At 39.9% G+C, this 25,213-nt stretch overlaps 1 long non-coding RNA gene across 1 annotated transcript in view; it reads left to right on the top strand.

The window, feature by feature from the left end:
- LOC125686697 (uncharacterized) overlaps positions 1-22,787 on the top strand; it is a 32,298-nt gene extending 9,511 nt beyond the window's left edge. The window contains exons 2-3 of the long non-coding RNA XR_007373868.1: positions 8,409-8,533; positions 22,545-22,787. This is a non-coding gene — a long non-coding RNA (uncharacterized LOC125686697). The remainder of the gene's footprint in view (positions 1-8,408; positions 8,534-22,544) is intronic.
- The last annotated feature ends 2,426 nt before the right edge of the window (positions 22,788-25,213 follow it).

Below are 25,213 nucleotides of genomic sequence, written 5' to 3'. Positions count from 1 at the left end.
GAATTTTCTGTTTTTCATAACTAGGTGTTAGCTACCTGGTCTTAACCTGTAACCAATCATACATGTGTTATGCCATTATTCAACCTCTTTTTAATGTAATTATACACAATACTTATTTCATCTGCAGAACTATGATGGGGTATTGGCATAGGTAGACAAATCAAGAGACATTGACACTGTCTACTTGGACTTCTGTAAAAACTTCGTCCCATATCACAACCTTGTCTCTAAATTGGAGAGAGAAGGGTTTAAATGATGCAGTATTTAATGCATAAAAAATTGGTTGGAGGTCTGCAGTCAGAGGGTTGTAGTCAATGGCTCTATGTCCAGATGAAGGCCAATGACAAAAGGTGTCCTCCAAGGAACGACCATGAGATCAGTACTCTTTATCACTAACATAAATGATAGGATTGAGTACATCCTCAGTAAGTTTGTAGAGACACGAAGCTCAGTGGTGCAGTTGATAAGATGCTATCCAGAGGAACAAAGAAAAGCTCGGAAGGTGAACCGATGGGAATAAAAAAAGTTCACAAGTCCAAGTGAAAAGTGTTGTATTTGTGTCAGGGCAGTTCCACATGTGTCGACAGCCTGGGAGAAAAACTCAGTAAAAAGCTTAACATGAGCCAACAGCGTGTGCTTGTAGTCTGGAAGACCAGAAGCATCTTGGGCTGTGTCAAAGAAGGGTAGTCAGCAGGGAGAGGAAAATTATTGTTCCTCTTTACTCTATTCCCCCGAGGCCCTGTGTGGAGTTCTGCATTCAGCTATACATTCAGCCCAGAAAACAAGAAAGATGTGGAGCTTTTGGAAAAGGCCCTGACAAGGATTATCAGAGGGCTGGAGTACCTCACTTTTGAAGACAGGTTGAAGGAGCTGGGCTTGTTCAGATTGGCGAAGAGGAGGCTCTGGAGAGATCTCATCACAGCCATTCAGTACTTGACGGGATTATAAACAGGTGGGAAATAAATTTTTTACTTAGGTAGTGATAGGACAAGGGGAAACCATTTTAAACTAAAAGAGGAGAAATTTAGATTAGATGTCAGGGAAAGATCATTCCCTGAGGGTGGTGAGATGATGGGTCAGGCTGCCCAGAGAAGTTGTGAATGCTCCATCCCTGGAAGCATTCAAGGCCAGGTTGGATGGAGCTTGGGGCAACCACATATAATACTTGATTTAGTGGTTGGCAACCCTGCTTCTGGGAAGGAGCTGGAACTAGATGGTCTTAGACGTCCTTGTAACCCAAGCCTTTCTATGATTCTGTGATGTGGGCCTTACTGAGTCATTCCTGTGTATATCTGATAGTATGGATGACCTCACTTAGAAATTCTAGTCCCTAGCAGAAAATACAATAATGTGTATGTAATGATAAGGGAATGGGAGAAATTCACTGTTACCTGTCAAGGAGAATTTTCACCATCAGCATTAACCATATAATATAGTGGCAGCAGAGGGCAATGAATGTGGAGAGAAGGTAGAGCAATCAGCAAGCTTTCACTCAGTTAGATGGAAGAGCTTGTCAAAGACACAAACAACTAATCAGTTGCCAGCACTGATTGATGTCCCAGCCTGCATTCAAATTTATCATCGTGACCAAATAATGCCTCTCGTTTACCCAGTGGATGGATAAACTAGAAGTAATATATGACATCAAAGCAAATAGATCATTAATTCTGCTTAATATGTGGGGGCTAAAGTTTAAATCTTTTTCTAAGCATTTTTCTCTCCAGGGAGGGGGAAAACATATCTACCAAGGTTGACTAGGCAATAAAGTGGTTTGGGTTTTTTTGTTTGTTTGTTTGTTTTTTAAATACAAGTTACAGATTAGCTGCATTGGATTTTATTTTTTTTTTTCTCTGTTTAAACTCTCATTTGTTGCTGAATACTAAATCTATCAGGAAATTTATTAACATGATATGCCAGCAGAGGCAGAAGGCTGCTGTTGTGTTTTCTTCTTATACTTTTCAATTTCTTATTCCTCTAAGTCCTTCCAAATTTAGCTCTGCTATGGAATTACCCTTGACTTTTTTTTACTTCAGTACTACTCATTTATGTTCTTTTTTTTCTCTAATAATGAGATGAAAAAATTTAAATGTGGACATAAAGTTAATTTGATTTTACTATTGCTTGACTCCATTTAATTGTACATCATGGTATGATTAAGAAATGATTAAGAAATGTAATGTAAAGGCATGTAAGTTTTACATTTTGCACCAATGATCATCAATATGAGTGGATTTTGTCACATGATTCTGTAAAGTGTTAAATCATAATTAGGAGAAATATTGAGTTCCCTTGATGTAAATTAGAAATGGACAGGAAAAAGTAAGTAGTTGTAAGCTGTTTTCCAAACTGAGGCTTGCTTTCTATGTTGCCAGTAATCAACAGGGAAAGATGTAGAAGTTAATAAGGAAGAAAAAACAGCCTTAATTTTCTGCCTAAACTGTAGTGAAATAAAAGCCACAATCTCTGAATTAAATTCCATAATCTCTAAATGTGATTCCTACACTTTGGTGACTGTTTGAAATACACTCTTGTTTCAAATTATTTCAAATGTTGCCAATAGCCTCTAGTCACTAGAGTACTGTTAATAAATCATTGATAGTTTCATTCATGATTTGTCCTTTACAGATAATAAAATATTAATATCAGGAAACTACAGTAATCATAAATATTTATATATTCCATTTTGCTTAATATACTTCATTTATAAGACTGTAAAAGATTTCAGAAGGTCTATTAAGGTATTTGAATAAAATACAAGGCTACTGAATCTGTTACTAGTATATTAGTACTACTATACTAGTACTATAAGAGCACTATTTCCAGATCCAGAGCTCCCAACACATGAAAGATGTGGATCTCTTGAGGTGGGTCCAGAGGAGAGCCACAAAGATGATCAGAGTGCTCATGCACCTCTTCTAACAAAAAAGATTGAGGGAGTTGGGCTTTGGCTCAGCTTGAAGAAGAAAAACTCCTGGAAGACCTCGTTGTGGCCTTCCATTACTTAAGAACTGCTTATTAAGGGTGGAGGTCAGCTTTTTAAATGATCTAATAGTGATAGAAGAAAGAGGAATCATCTTATACTAAAGGAGGGGAGATTCAGATTAGATGTTAGAGGAAAAATCATTATTGAGTTGTGAGACACTGGAACAGGATGCACAGAGAAGCTGTGAATGTCCCATCCCTGAACATGTTCAGGTTGGACGAAGTCCTGGGCAGCCTTATCTAGTAGGTGGCAAGCCCTTTCACACCTAGGTGTTGGAAAAAGATGATCTTTAAGGTCCCTTTCAAACCAAGCCATTCTATGATTCTGTGATTCTATTATTTTGCTATTTCTGAATGATTGGACTTTTCTAAGTGATCTGCTTACCAGAAAGCTGTAAAATCACAGTTCTTTAAACTGCTAGTGTGAACTACTTGTCAACTACATAGTCAGTATATGAATGCTAGAAAGAATTTAGAAAAAGTTAAATTTAATGGGTTGCATCTTTGTTTTATGAAAACTTGACCAGCAGCAATGGATTAAAAACACATACTTTAAAGTACATTAGTTGTGTGTTTTCAGAACTGAAATACATATAATCTATGAAAATATATACATATGTTGGCTCAAAACTAAGTAGTCTTTTTAAGATTTACGTTTTCTTTGTTTCCTCTTTTCCCAACTTCAAAAGTGCTTTAGTTGTATAACAGTTGGATAGATCATAAAATTTATTTGCAAAATAAGTAAAATATAATATCATGAAAAAATACTACAAACTTGTCAATATTCTTTAATACAAAACTTTCATTTTTAAGTATTTTTTGATAGCCTCTTGGAGATCTATAAAAACTAATCAGTGCAAATTCCACAAAATAGGCCCAAGAGGACTGAAATACAATTCTGGCATGAGAAATTATACTGAGCATATGATACTTTTGAGTGTTGTTTATTGCCTTTGGACTCTTTTCTTCCCCAGTATCTGGAAGTATTGCCTTACAATCTTGTGCATAAACAGCATAGTACAGCATCAGCTACAGGGAGTCATTCCAATCAGTAGTAGTTTTTATGTCTATTTCTGAGCATGCTCATTCTGCAACCACTTGAGTTAATCTCCAAAATTTTTGCTGCAGATCAAGCTCATGAGAATTATATTTTAATAAGTTCTACTTGTGTAAGACTTCTCATTCTTTGCCTTCTTCTAAACATAGTGATCATAGAGTACTTCTAGGCATATTGCTGCATACATTGATCCCAGCATATATGGGACAGAATCACATTGGTTTTGAGTACTGTAATTCTCAAGAAAATTAGCATTTGTTCAAGTGTTTTTTAAAGTTTAAATTGTTGAAAGCAGAAGTTCTGCAAAGTCACAGAAGCATCCTTATAAAGATGTTAAAAATTCTTGGTGGACAGGGAGACCTGGTTAGAAATATGTAAGTGCTAGATGGGATTTGAGCTATACCTATCAAAGTTTGTGTATTAACCAGCATAGTTTATATAGATATAGAATCAGAGAATCAGAGAATTCTTAGAGTTGGAGGGAATCTCTGAAGACCATCTAGTCCAACTGCCTGCAATTAACAGGGACATCCACAGTTAGATCAGTTTACCCAGGGCCTTATCTAGCTTCACCTTGAAACTCTCCAGGGACAGGGCATCCGCCACATCGTTGGGCAACCTGCCCACCACTCCCACTGCAAACAATTTTTCCTTTGTATCTAGACTAAATCTACCATCTGTGCACAATCCTTTCATCCCTCAGCTTGTATCAGTAATGGGGGGTTGCCTTAACTGGAGTGCAAGATTGTGCATTTGGATTTGTTGAACCTCATGAGATTCACCTGGGCCCCACTGCTCAAGCATGTCTAGGTCCCTCTGGATGCCATCCCATCCCTCTGGTATGTCAATTGCAACCCACAGCTTGGTGTCATCAGCAAATTGGCTGAGTGCACTCAATTTCACTGTCAGTGTCATTGATGAAAAGTATTGGTCACAGCACTGTCCCTTGAAGGTCATCACTCATCATCAGTCTCCATCCAGACACTGAGTCATTGACCACAACTCTCTGGACTCAGTCCTCAGCCAGTTCTTTGTCCTTCAAACAGTCCATTCATCAAATCCATGTATTTCCAATTTGGAGAGAAGGATGTTGTGAAGTGCTGTGTCGAAGGCCTTACTGAAGTTGAGATAGATTACATCAGTGACTCTTCCCTTATCCATTGATAAAAGGCCACTAAAGAATGTCATGAGGTTAGTCAAGCAGGATTTGCCCTTTGGTGAAGTCATACTGGTTCTCCCACATCACCTCCCTGCCTTCCATGTCCCTTAGCATAGTTTGACTGTGGATCTGTTCCATGATCTTCCCCTTAGCAGAAGTGAGACTGACAGGTCACTAAGTCCCGGAGTCATCCTTTCTATGCTTTTTAAGAATAGGTTCAATGTTTCTTTTTTTCCAGTCACCAATGAATTGTTTCCTTTTTCACCTCTGTAGCCATAGGTTAGGGGGAAATTCTTTACTCCGAGGGTGGTTGGATGCTGGCACAAACTGCCCAGAAAAGTGGTGGATGACCCATCTCTGGAGGTGTGCAAGGCCCAGTTGGGTGTGGCTCCTTAGAAACAAAATGATTTAATCTTTTTAAGTGAATGTTTGCCCTGTACTTCCTCTGAAGTAATTCTTTCAGTTTCTACATATATGAAGAGGCAAATGTACCTGAAGATATACAGAAGCTTTAAGACTTCCACCGTCAATTTGTTTGTGACAAAGGTTTTTCACCATTCAAGAAAGTTTGAAATGAACTAGGCATTTCATGTTAAAAATAAATAAATAAATAAATAAATAAATTTAAAAAAGGAGCATATAATTTGCCTACAAGATACTGGTCACTGTGAGAAAGAACTACCACCAAATTGTGAGATATTTCAAAATTGTTCATCATTTTTTGCATAAATGGCTGTATCTTGTTGTCTCGCTCCCATTTATAGGAGAGAGATGAGGTTCTTTTAATATCTGTATACCCGTCGTGAATTTAAGAAACAATGGTTCAAATGTTGGTCCAACCAGTTTATTATAAATCTTTATCAGGGAGACAGGGAAGGAAAGGACGGCTATAGAAAAGATAGGAAATAATCAAGAATCACGTAAAGCGAGGATAATCAGCACCAGGATCCAGCAGCAGTCCCGTTTCAAAGGTCCGAGGCAAAAGAAGTAGGGGGAGAGAGCAGCAGAGTGGCTGGCCTTGGGCAGCAAGCAGGTAGCGGAGCCAATCTGGGAGGAAGCAGCAGGACTCAGGTAGCAGGCCCAGGAGAGTCTGTCAGCATGCAGGAATTCCGCAGTGAAGAATCTGATGGCAGACACCTTCTTTCTTGTCAACGGTTTACCGGCTGGTTCTGACAAGCAGGGCAGAGGGATCCACGGATCCGCACCTCTGGAAAAGGGAAACAGGGGACCCCCAAAATAATTGAAAACAGCGGCAACAATCTGAGGAGAAACAAACTAATTTACTAAATATAGTAAATTTAATTAAAATATATAGAGAGGGAGTGTGTCTGAAAGGTGGATAGGCCTCACCACAACACTGAGGTGAGAAGTGCAGTCCAGTTGAGCTGATGAAGAAAAGCAGATGGAGAAGCGCAGGCAAAGAAGAGCAGGCGAAGAAGAGAATATCAGGTGACCTTGCCAGGAGTTATATCTCCTCACTGACCGCAAAGCCCCCTGGGGAAATGTAGTTCTTCTTCTCCTCCAGACAGGCACCCAGAACTTGAGCATCAGCAGTCAAACCCTCAGTGCATTACATGATGTTATGATGTGGAATACTGATAACCAAAAATCATAAAACCATGACAGTTCTTCTTCAGCACTGTGGTAAAGTGTAGAGCAAGTCTGGGAGGGAGAAAGGCAGGTTGTGAGGCTTCTCATGGCAGAAACCTCTTCTTCTTCATGAGGAATCTATTGCCAGAAAACCTAAAACCTTATGGTTTTTGATTCCTCTTTTATCCTTCTTCTTTTTCTGCCTATGTGACATCCTTGGGTGCTTGAGCAAGAGTCATGTGAGTACCCCCTGAGATGGCCATCTTCCTCGAGACAAGCCCACACAAAGGACCACTTCACGGCCATTAAACTGCAGCTCTCTGTCTCTTTGTCTCTCTGTCTCTCTCTCTCTGTCTCTGTCTCTGTCTCTGTCTCTCTTTCTGTCTCTGTCTCTCTGTCTGTCTCTCTGTCTCTCTGTCTCTGTCAGTCTCTCTCTCTCTCTCTCTCTCTCTCTCTCTTATCCCCTGGCCTTGTCCGTCCCTGTCCTACAGACAAAGGATTTCACAACCCTTGCGCAGAACTTGGCCATCAAAGTTCTCCAGACAAAGGATTTCTCAACCCCTGCTCAGGACTTGCCTGTACTTGTTCATCTGTATCCCCAGCAAGCTTTGAGACAATGATGTTAAAGAATAATCTCTTACACTTGTTCCACGATCATCTCAGCTGAGATCACAAAAATTACTGATACAGTAAGACATTATTACATATTGAGATGTAAAAAAAAGCATTCTGATATCTGTAGATTATAACTGCTTCAGTCTTTTTTCTTTTTTTCAGTTAAAGAAATAATGCAATCATTTATGAATTACAAGCATCGAAATATTATCTTGAATTTCACAGACTTTTTTTTCATATTAAATTTTGCTTACGTATGACCACAATTTTCACATGGATGTACATGTTGCACAAATAGCTCAATGTTTTGAATATTTGAAAATGTATATATGTATTTCATTTTTATTTTTATTTTTATTTTTTATGTGCAAGTGTGCCAGTTAAAGACATACAAGATATAATTTTTAAAATTATTTTAAATTTTCAAAAGCTGTAGAAGTGCACAGCTGGCACATTTCAAAAGTGACTTCTACTGTTATAGATGAGAAATGCTTTAAAATAAAAGCCTGCTCTTTTATTATGTTGGCCCACGATGTCAGAAGCAGTTGTTGGTGATATGGCAAAAGCTGAACATTCCCACCACTATTCCATTACATGTTATTGTTGTTTGACGGATGGAAGCAGAGGGGCAGTCTGACAAAATGGCATCTGACATGGAAGTGCATCTGAAGAAAAGGTGTGGAATTAAATTCCTCCATGTGGAAAAAAATGGCACTCATTAATATTCATCAGTATTTGCTGAACACTTATGGATACCAAGAAATGGATGTGAGCATAGTGATGTGGTGGTTGGTGTATTTCAGCAATTGTGACATTGATAGTGGGTCACCTCTGCTCATGCAGATTTCTGCAATCATGGCATACGATCTCTTATTAATCACTGATGAATATTACTATTAATATTAATGTATAGTTAAGGGAAGTGACTATATTGTAGAACAGGGTTTTGTAGCTGATAATTTGCTCTCTCAAATATTATTATTGTGCTCTTTGTATCTGTTACAGTTTCCATGGAAATAAAGAAGAAGCATATCTTTTAGAGTGACATAAACATTTGATCTTCCCAAATGCTGGTTTATCAACTTCTAAAATTTTTAAAATTACACCGTATTTCTTTGGTGTCTAGTAAGGTATGTGTATGTTTCCTTTAATAATCTGCTGATGGTTTCTTTATAAGCAACATTTTGCATTATTATTTTAAAATCTGATTTGCAATTTTTCATTTCTAATCATTCATAGTAATTATCCTCACTCTGAACTATAAGGCTATGAAACTAAAGTTCAGTTAACTCTACTCCAACGAGGCATGAAACAAATGAGAAACATTAGGAAGAGTTTTCTAATACACTAGAAGAATTAACATTGTCTACATTAGCTCTAGTTTAATCTTAATAAAGAACAAATCTCTTTAATAAACAATCTTATAGGTAGGTCCTACAATATTTTTTTCTGACAAGAAATTTACCAAGTGAAATATCTATACTTCAGCTATTCTGGTCTTTGTTCTTCTCTATTCCCCTCTTTTAGTTAGGAAATATAAATCCCAAAGTGTTGCAGTTTCTACTAAATATATGAGTAAATTCAGTGCAAAAAGGAAGTCCATTCTGAGTACTCAATAGTTTTGTTCCTGTTTATGCTGTTCAAGGAAAAGGTAAATCAAAATGTGGCGTTTTTTTTTGTTGTTGTTGTTTTGTTTTTTGTTTGTTTGTTTTGTTTTGTTTTGTTTTTTCCAGCAGCCCATTTGTAGATTCTTTTAGCAATCTTTACTATTACTTAGTGATCTTAATGAGCTTTACTATTCTGTCTATGCAGTAGTTTAAGCAAGTAGGTTTATCTTTCTATGAAAATCAAGATTGGAGAAAGAGGAGAATTTTCTGCCCTATTGGAGTGTAGAAAATCCTTACGTATACAGTCAATATTGCCACTATGCTATTATTCTACTCAGTATATATATATAGACTACCTATTTTAAAAGCATATTTACAAAAAAAGAGTAACAGTTCCTAAAAGGTCTGAATTTAAGATACCCAGAGGTCATAAAAATGTCACTCTACTACAGCTTGAGAAAGAATATTTTTCATACCTAAGAATATTCATTAAATCAAGATACAAAGGAGGATTTCTTTTACATTAGCAATGTAGATGTTAAATTGTATATATGACATCTTTCCTTTAAGATGGGTTATTTTGAATATTGCTCACTTTAATGTTACTCATCATGGTTACTTCATACCAAACCTGTCTTCTTCTGCCTCTTTCTCACAGAATCACAGAATGGTCCAGTTGGAAGGGACCTCAAGGATCATGAATTTCCAACCCCCCTGACACAGACAGGGCCACCAACCTCCTCATTTAATACTAGACCAGGCTGCCCAGGGCCCCATGCAATCTGGCCTTGAACACCTCCAGGGATGGGGCATCCACAACCTGAGGACTTGGGCTGCCTATTCCAGCACTTTACCACTCTCGTAGTAAAGATCTTCCCCCTGACATCCAAACTAAATCTTCCCTCCCTCAAATTAAAATGATTTTCCCTTTTCCTTCTGTTATCTACCCTTTCAAAGAGTAGATAAATTTTTCCTGAGCTGTTACCTTGATTATAATATATATAGATATTATAAACCCAGACATCTGCTGGAATACAGCAGATAGGGAACAGTCCCAGAGATTCCTAGAGTGTGTGGGAGATAACTTCCTGACAGAGCTGGTGAAGAAGCTGACAAGGGGAAGCAAAATCCTGGACCTGCTGTTTGTTAACAGAGAAGGTCTTGTGAGGGATATAGAGGTTGGAGGCCATCTGAGGCATAGTGATCATGAGATGCTAGACTTCTCAATCATTGCTGAACCAAGGAGGGGAGTCAGCAGAACTGCTACCTTGAACTTCCGGAGGGCAGACTTTAACCTCTTTAGGATCATGCTTGAGAGGGTCCCTTGGGTGGATGTTTTGGAGGGCATGAGAGCCCAGGAAGACTGGGAATACTTTAAGGAAGTTATTTTAAAGGCACAGGAGCTGACCATCTCCAAATCTCAGAAGATGAGCCGATGGACAAGGTGGCTAGACTATCTGAACAGAGACCTTTGGCTGGAACTCAAGAACAAAAGGAAAGTTCATAGTCTCTGGAAGAGTGGGAGAGCTACTTATGATGATTACAGGTAGTGTAATGTAGTGAAGTTATGCAGGGAGAAAATTAGAAAAGCTAAAGCCCACCTAGAACTGAACTTGGCTATTAAGGTAAAGGAAAACAATATTTCTTTAAATACATCAGCAACAAGAGGAGGACTAGGAAGAATCTCCATCCCTTGTGGGATGTCGAGGGCATCTTGGTGACCAAGGATCAGGATAAGGCTGAGGTGCTTAATGCCTTCTTTGCTTCAGTCTTCCATAGTAAGACTTATTACTCCATAGGCAAACAACCCCCTGCGCTGGTAGATAGGGATGGGAAACAGAATAGGCCCTGCATGATCCATGATAGTTTTGGACATGCTCTGAAAGCTGGATGCTCACAAGTCCATGGGGCCAGATGGATTTCACCCTAGGGTGGTGGGGGAATTGGTGGATATTGCTGCCAAGCCTCTCCATCATTCTTCAGCAGTCCTGGCTAACTGGGGATGTCTCGGCAGATTGGAGACTGGCAAATGTGATGCCCATCTTGAAAGAAGGACCAAAAAGATGATCCTGGTAGCTACAGACATATCAGTCTCACCTCGGTGCCAGAGCAAGCTTCAATGCATTGGAAGCAATTACACCAGTGTTGGAATACTGCAAAATTTGCAACAGATAAGTACAATGAATACTCACACAAGAACAGAAAGAATACCATATACTAGTTTGTCAGGACCTATTGAACCAATACAAGGCTGAAAGTGACAGTTTCCTGGATTACACCATCATGACTAACAACACATGGTGTCACCACTACTGGAATCAAAATGGCAGCCTATGGAGTGCTGATGTGAATTCTTCATCGAAGAAAATTTTTAAGATGCAGTCCTCAGCAGGTAAGGTGATATGTACTGTCTTTGGGGTAGGAAAGAGTGATCATTTTAGTCCAAGTCCAAGACCTCCTCATGAAACTGAATGTATATAAGTCCAATGGGGCAGATGTCATGCATCTGGGTTTTGAGAGAGATAGCTGATGTGGTTGCTGAGCTGCTCTCCATTGTATTTGAAAAATCATGGCTGTAGGGTGAAATCCTGGGTGACTGAAAAAAGGGAAATATTACTCTCATTTTCAAGAAAGGGAGAAAGGATTACCTGGGGAAAGACAGGCTAGTGAACCTCATCTCTGTGCCTGGGAAAATCATGGAGCAGATCCTGCTGGTTACCATATTAAGGCACATACAAGAGGAAGAGGTAATCCGAGACACCAGCATGGCTTCTCCAAGGGCAGATCTTGCATGATCAATCTGGGAGCCTTCTATAGTAGAATGGCAGCATTGGTGGACTGGCAAAGGGCAACAGATGTTGTCTACCCAGACTTCTACAAAGCCTTTGACATGGTGCCTCACCACATCCTTCTCTCTAAATTGGAGAGGTATGGATTTCAAGGATGGATTTTTCTGTGGATTAAGAACTGGTTGGCTGGTCACAGCCAAAAGCTTTTGATCAACAGTTCTATGTCTGGGTGGAGGCTAGTCATAAGTGGTATCCCCCCAAAGGTCAGTCTTAGGACCAGTATTCTTCAACATCTTCATCAATGACATAGACAGTGGAATTGCACCCTCAACAAGTTTGCAGACAACATCAAGCTGAGTGGTGCTGTCGATATACTGGAAGGAAGGGAAGCCATCCAGAGGGACAGGCTGGAGAAGTGGACCCATGTGAACCTAATGAGGTTCAACACAGCCAAGTGCAAGGCATTGCACTTGGTCTAGGGCAATGCCAGGTATTTATACAGACTGAGGGAAGAACTCCTTAAGAGCAGCCCTGAGGAGAAGGACTTGGGGATCCTGGTGGATGAGAAGCTGAACATGAGCCAGCAGTGTGCACTTGCAGCCCAGAAGGCCAATTGTGTTCTGGGCTGCATTAAAAAAGGGGCAGCTAGCAGGGAAAGGGAGGTGATTGTCCCCCTGTACTCAGCTCTTGTGAGGCCTCATGCATCCAGGCCTGGAGCCCCCAGCACAAGAAAGATGCAGAGATTATGGAACAGGTCCAGAGGAGAGTGAATAAGATGATCAGAGGTCTGGAACACCTCTCTTATGAAGAAAGGTTGAGGGAACTGGGCTCATTTAGCCCAGAAGATAAGGTCTCTGGGGAGACCTAATTGTGGCCTTCCAGTAGTTGAAGGGAGCATATCATCTGCATGGGAAACGACTATTTACATGGGTTGATAGTGATAGGACAAATGGGAATGGTTTTAAACTAAGATGAGGGAGATTTAGTTTAGATATTAGAAGGAAGTTTTTCACCCAGAGGGTTGTGACGCAGTGGAACAGATTGCCTAGAAAAGCTGTGGATGTCCCATCCCTGGAGGCATTCAAAACCAGGCTGGATGTGGCTCTAGGCAGCCTGGTCTAGTGGTAGTTGACGCTACCCACAGTAAGGCAATTTAAACCAGATGATCTTTGAGGTTCTTTTCAGCACAGGCAATTCTATATTTCTATGATTTCCTGGAACCTGGACAAAAAATCTACTCTGACAGCTGCATTTCAGTGCTGGCTTAACTGAAGGCATGAACTTTCAGAGTCAGGCCAGAGAAGAAGACAATCACTTACTTGCAAAATGGCAATGCTAGGCCCCATTTTGGTTTGAAGAGTGTGGAGTACATAGCCAATCTTGGGTGGACTAGCCTGAATATCCAAAATACATTCTGGATTTGGTGCCTTCTGAATTCCATCTATTCAGACTGATAGATGGAATGCATGGTAATTATTTCCTATCAGTGACACGATTATAGCAACTGTGAGATAGCAGACCACCTCTGCTATTTCATATTTTTATGAGCATGGCACACAAACCCTTGTTCATCACTGGTGAAAATGCATAACTTATGATCTTCACTGTGTTGAAAAATAGTTTGTAGCTGAGAATTTGCCCTATCAAATAGTGTTATTGTGCTCTTTGTATCTGATGCTGTTTCTATGGAAATAAATACATGGCATTAATTTTGGAGTGTGTGTATGTATGTATATAAATTGCATTTTACTGATACTTAATATCAGGGATGTCAGTTGCTTGTTATGCCTAGTTACTATGAATTACAGTGCTAATTAAACTAATACCATAAATAATATAAACAGAATAAATTGTGCCATCAGCTGTCACTGTTCATATTCATAGTAATAAATGAAAGTCTAGTAAAGGAAAGGGAAGTGGTTCATTGATTCCAAAAGTGTGTGTTGCTATTCAGAACTAATTATACTACTTAATGAACCATAGTACTACCTGATCTCATACTCTCCTTTGATTTGGATGAGATTGTGGAATTACAGAATCACGGGGTTTAGAAGGGACCTCTGGAGATAATCTAGTCCAGCTCACCTGCTAAAGCAGGTTCCCTCCAATAGATTGCACAAGAAAGTTTCCACTAGGTTTTGAATATCTCCAGTGAAGAATCCATAGCCTCTCTGGGCATCTTGTTCCATGCTCATCACCCTCAAAGTGAAGTAATTCTCAAGGTTCAGATGGAGATTTTTGTGTTCCAGTGAGTGCTCATTGCCCCTTGTTCTGTCACTGATCCCCACTAAAATGATCCTGGCACCATTCTCTTGGCTTTTGCTCCCTCTCAGCCTTCTATTCTCCAGGCTGAACAGTCCCAGGTCTCTCAACCTTTCCTCATAAGGGGAATGTTTCAGTGATGTGTGGAAATCAAACTATAGTCTGAGAGATATAGACAAGGTATGTTTGTTTCAGCGATGCACATACGCCAGCTGCAAGGGGGATAGATCCGCCTAACTTGCATACCAATAAGCAAAAGTTCTTTACATATATAAGCCAAGCTCACACATATTCAACAGATTTCCTGGAATTTATATACATATTCATTATATTTCCAAGAAATCCTTTGCATATGGTCCCTTCACACTTTATTCACTTAACTTACTTCTGCAACTTAACCTTTCTATGTCTCATCAGGATCCTGATCATCTTTCTGGCCCTCCTCTGGATACTCTCTAAGAGTTTTCTGTCCTTCAGCTGAGGAACTCTGAAATGGAGATAATATTGGAGATTTGGCCTCATCAGGGCAGAGTAGAGGGGAAATAGCATCCTCCCAGACTGCTGCTACAATCTTTTTAATGCATCCCAGGATAGCACTGGCCTTTTTTGAACAAGGGCACACTACTGGTTTGTGGTCAACCTGTTGTCTACCAGAACACTTCTCTGCAGAGATCCTTGCTGAAATAAAGGTGAGGGGAAGGCTGTTGATGTGGTCTACCTTGACTTTAGCAAAGCCTTCAACACTGTCTCCCACAGTATTCTCCTGGAGTAGCTAGCAGCCCATGACTTGGTCAGGTGAACTTTTCTGGGTAAGGAGCTGACTGGAGGGCCAGACCCAGAAAGTGATGGTGAATGGAGTTAAATCCAGCTGGCAACTGGTCAGGAGAGGTTTCCCCCAGTGGTTAGTACTGAGGCCTGTCCTGTTCAATATCTTTATTGATGACCTAGTTGAAAGCATTGAGTGCACCCTCAGTAAGTTTGCAGATGACACCAATTTGGCAGAAAGTGCTGATCTGCCTGGGAGTGGCAAGGCCCTACGGAGGGATCTGGACAGTTTGGATCTGTGGGCTGAAGCCAATGGGATGAGGTTCAACAAGACCAAGTGCTAGGTCCCACATTTTGGCCACAACAACCATAGGCAACACTATAGGCTTGGGGCACAGTGGCTGGAAAACTGCGTAGAGGAAACGGACCTGGGGATATAGGTCAATGCTTGTCTGAACATGAGCCAGCAGTGTACCGAGGTGGCCAAAAAGGCCAATGGCATCCTGTCTTGTATCTGAAATAGTGTTGCTAGCTTGGTGATTTTATGATTCTGTGATTCTGTAATTCTCTGAGGAATGCCATCAGTGAACAGTTGCCAGCTGGATTTAATTCCACTCACTACCACTTTCTAGGTCCAGACATTTTTCTACCCAGCAAAGTGTATACCTGTATATATCATGGGCTACTTTCTTCTGCAGGAGAATACTGTTGGAGAAATGGTCAAAGTCTTTAGTAAATTCTAGGTAGATTACATCAACAGCCATTCCCTTATCCTCTGGGAAGTCACTTGGTCATAGAAGGAGATGAGGTCAGTCAAGCAGGACCTGTCTTTCATGAACTCGTAATGGTTAAAACTGATGCCCTAGCTGTCCTGTGCATGTAATCACACTCAAGACGATCTGCTTCATGACTTTCCTGGATACCAAGATGTAAGAGATCATTCTTTTGCACTTTTGTCTCAAAGCTCGCTAAGGAACACAGATGGACAAGTCCAGGTCAAAGTTCGCAGCATCTTTTGTTTGAAGATTTGCAGGCCAGGGGCAATGAGAGAGAGAGATAAGCAGCAGCTTAACAGCCAGGAAGCAGTCTTCCGTGTGGGCTTATCTCGAGGGAGATAGCCATCTTAGGGGGTACTGCATGTGACTCTTACCCAAGCATTCAGGATTACTTGCACATGACTCTTATCAAAGTGCCCAGGAATGCCATGTTGGCAGAAGAAGAATAAAAAAGGGACCAACAACCATGAGGGTAGGTGTCTGACATCTGATGCCTCACAGAGTGATGCCTATGGGCTGATGGACTCTCCTGGGCCTGCTACCTGAGACCTGCGTTTGTCTCCTGGACTTGCTCTGTCACTGTACCTGCTTGCTGCCTAAGGCCATCCACTTTGCTGCTTCTCTCTCCGGTTCTTCTGCGTTGGACTATCAGAATGGCATGCAGCAGGACACTGCTGGATCTTGATAGTGACTAGCCCTGCTTTATGTAATTCTTGCTTCTTTCCTATTTTTTCTATCACCCGCTTTCCCTTCTCCACCACCCTAACTCATAATAGTCTCCCCTTCCCCGTCTCTCTGATTAAGATTTGTAGTAAACTGATCCAGCCAACACTTGAACCGTTTTTTCTTAATCTCACATTGGGTATACATAAAGAATCTCTTCTCCCTCCTATAAATTGGATTGACACTCAAGGTCAGGACACTCAAGGTGATGGACCTGTATTTCTCTGGATTATCTTTCTGACCCTTCTTATAGATGGATGTCACATTATCAAGTCTCCAGTTGTCTGGGACTTCTCCAGTTGACCAGGTGTGATCTTAAATGATGGAAAGTGGCTTGTCAATCACTTGGGCTGTTTTCTGTACCCTTAATTGTATTCCAACTGGTCTTATGGAATTGTAACAGTCCAGGTAGAGTAGCAGGTCACTAACATTTTCCCTCTGAATTTTGGGGCATTTATTCTGCTCCTCATCCCAGACATCCAAGTCAGGAGGCTGAATAACCCAAGAATTACTGCCCTTACTACTTATGACAGAAGAGGGCACTGAGAACCTCAGCCTTTTCCTCATCTTCAGTGGTAATGCTCAGTACAACATCCAGTAAAGGATGGAGATTGTCTTTGGCCCTCTTCTTGATGTTAATATACTTGTAAAAACAATTTTTATTATTTTTAACAATGGCGGCTAGATTTAATTTTTGCTGGGCTTTCACCTTTCTAATTTTTCCTCTGTGTATCCTAGCAACATCTTTGTACTTTCCCCTAGTTGCCTGACCTTTCCTCCAAAGAAAGTAAACTTTTTCCTGGAGTCTCAGCAAAAACTGCCTGTTCTTCCCTGTTGGCTCATCTTATCGAACAGAAGGACAGTTTGTTCCTGTGCCATTAACATTTTCTTCTTGAGGAATATCCAACCTTCCTTTGGATTCCTTTGCCTTTCTGGACTGACTGCAAAGAGGCCCTCCCAGCCACTGTGCTAAACAATCCAAAGTCTGATCTCTGAAGTCCAAGGTAGCAGTTTTGATGACCATCCTCCTGACTTCAACAAGAATTGATAGTTCTATTATTTTGTGGTTGCTATGCTTGAGACAACTTCTGACCACTACATCTCCCACCAGTTCTTCTCTTTTTGTAAACAGCAGGTCTGATGAGATGCTTCCTCTGGTAGGTTCTTTTACTAGCTGCCTCAGGAGGTTATCTTCCACCCAGTGCAGGAACTTTCTTGATTGCTTACTCTGCTGTAGTACATTTCCAGTAAATAATGGCCCCATTTTCTCTTATGTCCTCCTTGAGAACAAGGGCTGGTGATTGTGTAACTTCTGCTAGCTGCTTGTACAACACTTAATCTGTCTCTTCATCTTGGATGGGCAGTCTGTTACAGACTCTCAACAGGATGTCTGCCTCATTGGCCTTCCCCCAATCCTTATGCTTAAGGACTTCACCTTATAATTTCCCAGCATTGAGCTCTACAACATCAAAACACTGCCTAATGTAGAGAGCTACTCTGCTGCTCCTCCTTGTCTATCCTTCCTAAAGAGCTGATAGTCCTCCATTGCAGCACTCTAGTCATGAGAATGATGGCACAGTGTTTCAGTGATGGTGAATAAATTTTTTTCTGCTGCACAATGACTTTTTGCTCCTCCTGTTTGTTGCCAGTGCTGAATGTATTTGTATAAGTGCACTTCAGCTGGTCTACTGGTTTTGCCCTCCATCCTGGTGTGCTGTCCATGTGTTCATCTCTGCTAAACCTGATTTTATTTCCTCCCTGTTCAAGCCTAGTTTAAGTTCCTCTCAGTGAATCCTGATAACTCCTGTACTAGAATCTTTTCCTTCTTTTGAGACAGGCAGACCCCATCTGTTGTGAGCAGGTTTGTGCTGAGTAAATTGCCCCATTTCCATGAGGAAAAGAACTTGTTGAGTACTTCAGCCATCTCCATGTCTGTTGTGGCCATTTTTCCTTTCTTGTTTATTAGAAGGGTTACAATCTTCTTGGCCTGTACTTCTGATCAATGTATCTGTATAATCCTTTCTTATTATTTTTCACATCCTTCATCAAGCTAATTTCCACATGTGCCTTAGCTTTGCTGATCCCAGCTCTCCATGCTTGGAGAGCATCCTTGTGTTCTTCCTAGGCCATCCATGCCTGCTTTCACTGCCTGTACACTTCCTTCTTAATCCTCAGTTTAACTAGCTTTGTTCAACCTTGCCAGTTTCCTGTCTCCTTTTCTTGCTTTCATCTGGTGAGGGACAGGGAGCTCTTGTGCTATCAGAACAGTGTTCTTAGAGATCTGCCAGCTTTGTTTCATAGAATCATAGAATCATAGCATCGTAGAATAATAGAATGGCCTGGGTTGAAAAGAACCACAGTGTTCATCTAGTTTCAATTAGAATGAGATTCAGCTAGAATCCCCCTGCTATGTGGAGGTTCACAAACCACTAGACCAGGCTGCCCAGAGCCACATCCAGCCTGGCCTTGAATGCCTCCTGGGATGGAGCATCCCAGGGCATTTGTTACAGTGTGTCACCACCCTCTGTGTGAAAAACTTCCTCCTAATATCTAAACAAAACCTCCTCTGTCTCAGTTTAAGACCATTCCCCCTTGTCCTGTCACTATCCACCCTGTTAAACAGCCATTCACCTTCCTGTTTATATGCTCCCTTAAAGTACTGGAAGGCTGCAATGAGATCTCGCTGGAGCCTTCTCTTCTCCAAGATAAACAAGTCCAGTTCCCTCAACCTTTCCTCATAGGAGAGGTGCTTCAGCCCTCTGATCATCTTAGTGGCCCTCCTCTGGACCCACTCCAAGAGCTCCACATCCTTCCAGTACTGGGGGCCCAGGCCTGGACGCAGTACTACAGATGGGGCCTCACAAGAGCCAAATAGAGGGGGACAATCACCTCCCTTTCCCTGCTGGCCACCCCTTTTTTAATGCAGCCCAGAACACAGTTGGCTTTCTGGGCTGTAAGCACACACTGCTGGCTCATGTCCAGCTTCTCATCCACCAGGATCCCCAAGTCCTTCTCTGTAGGACTCTTCTCAAGGTGATCTTCCCCCAGTTTGTATAAATACCTGAGATTGCCCCAAGTACAATACCCTGCACTTGGCCGTATTGAACCTCATTACATTTTCGTAGACCCACTTCTCCAGCCTGTCCCTCTGGATGGTTTCCCTTCCTTCCAATGTATCAACTGCACCGCTCAGCTTCATGTTATCTGCAAACATGCTGAGAGTGCACTCGATGCCATCGTCTGTGTCGTTGATAAAGATGATGAAGAGCACTGGTACCAACACCGACCTCTGAGGGACACTGTGACTGGACTCCAACCTGACCTTTATTCCAGCTTTGTTCTATATTCTATAGTCTCTAAGGACATCTTATTAGGGGACCTCATCAAATAATTCTTTAAACAGCTAGAATTTCACTCTCCTGAAGTTACAGATCCTGACTTTTTGCCAGGCCCTTATTCCTTGATATCTCAAACTCAACCACGACATGGTTACTATAGCCTGGACTGCTTCCAACTCATCTCATCTACAATAGTGAGCAGTAGTCCACTTAATGCTTTATCTCTAGCTTGTTCTTCTAATACCTGGACCTAATACGTGTATTATCCTCAATGCACTCCTGAAATCTCAAGGACTTTTTGTAGCCCGCCACATTGATTTCCCAGAAGAGATTCAGTGGACTGAAAACCTCCATGAAAATGAGAATTTGTGAATGCAGTGCTTGTTGTAGCAGAAGAAAGAAGGCCTCATCCACAAGTTCCCCTTGATCTGTTGGCCTGCACTAGACGCTGCCTTATGTCCTTGTCATGGTTTTGTGATTTTTGGTTTTTGGTATTCCACATCATCACATCATGTAGAGCACTGGGAGTTAAGTTGTTAACACTCCAATTCCATGTACCTTTCCTTGTGCATCACAGAAGTCATGGAATCTGGATCTTCCTGGTTGGACGGTCTCTTACTAACTTGTAGTGGGTGCTGGAGGGTGCTTTCCTAGCCATACCAAGCTTTTCAGGTTTGACTTGGTCTCAGGAGCTCTCTATCTCACCAGGTCTATAAATATCTAAGGTGTGGGGGGCAGAATGGCGAGGCCAGACTGTTTTCAGTGGTGAGTGGAGACAGGACAAGGGGAAATGGCTGGAAACTGCAGCATAGGAAGTTCTGCACAAACATGCGCAAGAACTTCTTTACAGTGAGGTGACGGAGCACTGGAACAGGCTGCCCAGGGAGGTGGTGGAGTCTCCTTCTCTGGAGATGTTCAAGACCTGCCTGGATGCCTACCTGTGCGACCTGCTGTAGGGAATCTGCTTTGGCAGGGGGGTTGGACTCGATGATCTCTGGAGGTCCCTTCCAACCCCTCCAATTCTGTGATTCTGTGATTCTGTGATTCTGTGATTTTATTTGATTTATTAGGCTTTAATTTCAATTAGATTTAGTTATATTGTGTTATCTTGCTTATAACACAACTGATATCATAGTAAAATATTTTTCCTCCATAGATCGTTTTTTTTTTTTTTCCTTCCTTTAGCCAGCTCTCATCTCCCTATCCCTTTTCTCTTTTCTTTCCCATTTTGTGGGGCTGAGAGGAGGGCATGAAGGAAGAGGGGAAGGAAGGGGAGTGGGCGGGGCCTACTGCCCCCAGTCACAGGCATAGATTGATCTCGTTAGCTCTGTGACAGACCTTTATTGGTTTGGTCCCTAATTTTTACGCACAAGATTCGAATTTCAGTCTTTCCACATATCTATGAACATGTGACTCTAACTTTGTTTAAAAACGTTTACATTATTTCACAGAGACTGTTACTAATTTCTGTTATCTGAATGTGAAAACTATGATATGGATCAACATGTTTGTGTGACATATGAAGTATATCTTCTATAGTGATTTTAGGATTTCTAGCTGGTTCTTAAATCTCTGACTGTGCGGTAATGATCAAGTTAATAAGTTAATATTTCCTTTTGCTTTTCTTCCTTTTTTTCTTCCTTATTCCTTTTTTTTTTTTTTTTTTCTTCTTCCCATTTCCCTTTTTCCTCTCTTTCCTCTCTTAAAATGATAAATGCCTCTACTTATTGATTGCTGTAAGAAGTGTATCAGACAGCAGAACAGTAAGAGTACACTAATTAACTTGCAGATATTGTTCTGGGTTTGGCTGTGGTACAGTTGCAGCTGCTATGGTGCTATGTTTTAGATTTGTGATCAAAACACTATTAATGATGTTCTCATATTTTATTTATTGCTGAGTAGGATCAAGGTTTTTTCCACCTCCATTTTGCTAGGGAGCTGGCTGGGGGTGGGCTGGGGGTGGGTGCCTCCCCCCTAGTCAGGGGGGCAAGACTCTGAAAGACTATACAGATGAGAAAACTGACCCTGTTAGACTAAAGAGATACTCCATGCTTTATGACCTCATGCTCAGCAGTAAAATAGTGGGGGAGCCTTTTTCCAAGGTATAATTTGCTTAGCACTGGTTGTCTTATGGTTATTAATTACCATTTTTTTCCTTCACTTATTGAATTGTATCCTGACCCTCAAGTTTTGTCACTTTTTCTCTTCTGATTTTCTTCTACATCCTGCTGTAAGAGAGTGAGCAAATGGCTGGATTGGGATTTACCAGTCATCTAGTGTCCAACTGTCACAAAGACTTTTATCCTTTCTTCTGAAATAAGAAAGTAAATCTAAGGAAAAAAATATTATTGTGGCATCAGAAACCATGTCCTGTTATTTATCTTTCTGAGCTTTTGTCTTAACGTGCATTATCTTAATCATCTGATGTAATATGTTTGAGATTTTATTTAGATAATGCTCCTGCTGTTGACTTCTACAAATCTTCCACTGTCTCTTGTGGTTCTTTTTGGTTAGTAATACTTCAACAGTACTTAAAGTGGCATTTGATTTATTACAAAATGGAAGATTAGGTAGTGCTTGTCCTCCTTTCATACAGCAGGTCACCCTAGATTTTATAGATTAAATTTTCCTCATTATTTTCTAATATAACATGTTTAATATGACAATTAAAAATAATTTATTCAAAGCTAACTCCCTTTTCACAAAAGAACTTTGAGAATACAGATGCAGATGTATTTTCAAAATGTTGTCCATTTTCAAATATACTGAAAATCCAAATACTCCAATAAACTTAGCATTTGCAACTTAAAAAAGTGTCAAATGAATTTATTGTCTTACCAAGTTTATTTATTTATTTGTTTGTTTGTTTGTTTATTCACAGAGTCATGAATGCTTGAAGTTGGAAGTCCACTTGCCCAGTACCATGTACAGATTATTTTTGCGTATCTCCAAGAATAGAAACTCCACAAGCTTTCTGGGTAACCAGTACAGTTTCTCAATTATCCTCATAATCAAAAGGTGTTTTCTTATTTTCTGATTTAACATTCTGTATTTCAGTTTGTTCCCCAAACAATCTAAAGGTCTTTCTCTTTTCTTCTTTACTTACATTTTTCAAGTAAATGTGAGCATTGGCATTTTCTTTCTTTTGTGTATATATATATACAAATATATATATATATATATATGACTTTCCTCTTTTTTTTTTTTTTTTTTTTTTTTTTTTTTTCCCCAGTTTATCTGAAGAAAATGAAGGGGAAGACATATTAAAGCAGGAAAAATTAAAAGAAAAGGAGTTATAAAGGAGTAAAGATAAAATTACAGCAGACAGTTATTATCAGATAACTTCTTTTTGATATATATAATAATAAAACACAAAAGTATGCTAAAGTAAACATAAGGTAAAAATAAAAATAGAAAAGCAAGGAATTTTCTTTTCTTTCAACTTTCACCATATTGCAGATCAATCCCCTCCCAAATCTCTTGTAATCTGTTTTCAAGTAGGTATCTTCTGAGAAAGATAGCAACTGTCTGGTGGTGGCTATAGCATTCTATTTCCTATCACCTGACAAAAGACTGCTTTTTATGATAGAATTTAAAGTTTGTTTACTGGAGACTGCATCCTTTGTTGTGTTTTTCTTTTTGTTGCTTTTTTTTATATTTAATTTTAATTGTTGAACAATTGATTCTCTGTGATAAAATACCAGCATTTGAAAAAAAAAAAAAAACATTTTGAAAGACTTCCAAATCCAAATGAATAGAGCCAAATGGTATTGCAAAAGTTATGGGCTATTTTGTTTGCTTCTGTTTCCAGTGGTATATTCATGCCAGTTGCATAGCTGAAATATGTATTGACAGATGAGTTGGGAGTAGAACATGTTGTGTGGATTGAGATTTCATGAGACCTTTGGGTAATTTAACTGACATATATATTTGAAATTCCCTAGTGGATAAAATTCTTACTTTCTCAGAAAATATGCTAGGATTTTGGCTAAGTAATTTCAGTCTGGCAGACCAACTCAAAGGCTCACAAAGAGAACCGTATATCTAGCGCTGCACTTAGAGTTGTGCAGCCAATCTGCAAATACTGCTGACCATAAAGAATAGTTAGAAACAATACATATTGCTTTTACTAAGGCAGCCAGATATTTGCTCAAAATCTCACTGAGGCAAAGGTGTGCTATCCCAAAGCAAGGTACTATCATTGCTTCTGCTAGCAGTAGAGAGACAAGACTCAGTCAATCATTTTCAAGATTCTGTTTCCATAGTGTGGATTACACAGATACAGCAACGTTGAAGCTAATGATCCCTGGCAATCACATTCATTCCCATTTTGCACACTGAATTATATTGTTGCAGGTAGGTGGGTCTGATTTTTAAGAACATTTCTCACAACACTATTGTCTTCATCGTTTCAACTAATTATTTATCTTTTATTGCTTTTATCAGAAGGACAAAATAACTTTGAGAGCAGAAAAATTTATAAATAGTAGAGACAGCATCTACAAGTAATTAAAAATTCAGCATGGCATCTGAGAAATTCTAGTCTGTAGTGAAAATATGAATCCTTGAGGAAATGCATTTCTGAGAACAATACACTGTAGTTAGACAGCTGGCAGCCATTGTTTACTGTTTGAATCTATTGTTTGCTCATTTTTGTTTTAAGCTTCCTTTTTGCCACATCCACCTGTTTTCCTTCATTTCTAATTTAGACTGAAGATTCCTTTTGGCAAGAACATTTTATATCAATAAGGATGCTCTGTAAGCTTCAGGGAACTTGCATCCTTTCTTTTGGCCAAATTCTACCATTTTATTTCCTTCAAATTCCCACATGTGATTTGAACAAAACAAAGCTGTAGGCTTTGTCTTCCAGTATCCTCTTCCAGCAACAGTATGCCAATTCAAGAAGATATTGCCCAAGATTTCTTATTACCAGTACTTCAGATATTCCGCTTATGAAGATTGGTTTACAAAAACTGTTTTTATTTTGAATTAAAAATCATGCTGTTGCACCTATATGGTGTGAAAAGCAGGTCTGAGCTATGCTGTTTATACAGGTAGAAAACTTCCACAGCAGAATTCAAAATGGATGAATGAGCAAAATAATACTACACTGCTCTCTGGAGAGAAGCAGCTCTATAGTCATGTCACAATGGCTGGAAGTGCCACAGATGCATCTAGAATATGTGGCAAAGGCTGATTATTACACATATGTATATAATAAGACAGATCTCAAATCTGTCATCCTGTATGCAAGATGACATTGCAGCATAGGGTGTGAGAAAGGAAGATGTATTCCAATTATATTTTGTTCTGAAGACAAAAAATGTGTGTGATATTTATATGTTTTAAAGGATGTAAATTACATTATAGAACATATGTAGTAATTAGTAAGCAAACTGGCTTCTCTATAGTTTATTATTATTATTACTAAAAAAATGCTTAATTGTTTACCTCAAGGATATATAAATAAATGTAATAGAACATTAATTTGTAAGTACTCATTGTGTACGCTACTGAAATAATGCCAGTTTAGTGACACTTAGAGCTGTT

The sequence above is a fragment of the Lagopus muta genome, chromosome Z (assembly GCF_023343835.1).
Source record: "Lagopus muta isolate bLagMut1 chromosome Z, bLagMut1 primary, whole genome shotgun sequence".
Classification (NCBI taxonomy): Eukaryota; Metazoa; Chordata; class Aves; order Galliformes; family Phasianidae; genus Lagopus; species Lagopus muta.
This window is presented reverse-complemented; position numbering and strand designations above follow the sequence as displayed.